Source organism: Atta colombica, unplaced genomic scaffold (assembly GCF_001594045.1).
Source record: "Atta colombica isolate Treedump-2 unplaced genomic scaffold, Acol1.0 scaffold12, whole genome shotgun sequence".
NCBI lineage: Eukaryota > Metazoa > Arthropoda > Insecta > Hymenoptera > Formicidae > Atta > Atta colombica.
The window spans coordinates 7,238,641-7,239,803 of record NW_017259206.1 but is presented as its reverse complement, the minus strand read 5'-3'; positions in this window follow the sequence as shown (position 1 = coordinate 7,239,803).

Genomic DNA, 1,163 nt, shown 5'->3' with positions numbered 1-1,163 from the left:
TTAATATTAATTTATAAATATTAATCATTTTATAGATAGATACAATCTAAATTAAAGTATTTTAATCTTAAGTGTTCAATTGTTATTCGATCGAAAAATTAATAAATGTGAACGATTTTAGAGATGGCGACTTGAATAATATAAAAAGCAATGATATTTAAATTTAATAAGGCTTTATGAGGCGGAAGGATCAGTTACAAATAATCCGTGCGGTTATTATACTCAGAATCGTGCGTTCAAAAACCGGCCTCGGTAGTATGCGCCATGCCGCCCATGCTATACTACGCCACGCCATACCATGCGGTTGATTTACGTTTCCCGCTTCCCAGTCATGGTCGCCCCTGGTGGACGGCCATCTTGCGCGAACGGAGACTGCGCACTAGCGCGCCACCGTAATTTACGATTCTCTCGCGCACACGATTTGCTCTCGTTTTAGCAGCAGGTTTTCGTGTGAGATACGTCATCGCGATCCGTGAGTATCCGCGAGCCTTTCCTCGACTCGGTGTGTCGCTCGGTGACTGCGAGAAACGTGACCGCCGTGACCGGGAACGTCGCGTGCGCAAAAGGAACAACACAACCGCCACGGAGGGAGAGAGAGATAGTGGGCGGAGTTTACGTCTGTGTATGGTGTGGAATTTGCGACAGAGACGCGCATTTGTTTCGGAGTCGAGAACGACGCATCCTCGGGAGATCGCTGTTCCCCAAAGAACGTCGAAGCACGTCAGCGTGAAGGAGGTTATGAGATCGCGAGTACAGTCACCGTGAGATCGGGTAGTCGTAAATAACGTGGATGCGCACGCGGATAACGACGGATCGTCACGAGCGAGCGCGAGGAAGGAAGAGGGACCGCGACGCGGCGACCGGTGCGGGAGGCAAATGCATGGGACGCTCTGATTGGCCGCGGCGGCTGCTATGGCCGCCGATTGGCGTACCGCACGCATATACCCGAGGGCACAGCACGGACGCGCACCTACACCCGCGAGCCGCGTAGCAGTCGCTCGAGCGACCGAGGACAGTGAGAAGAGCGACGGAAACGGTCGGTCCGCGCGCGTCGTCGTCGTCGTCGCCGTCGTCGTCGCCGCCGTCGCAGTTTCCTTCTGAGGTGGAAAGCTTCGTGTGCGATGTTCGTGGCGCGGATGGCTCGGAGAACGACGCTGATCTTC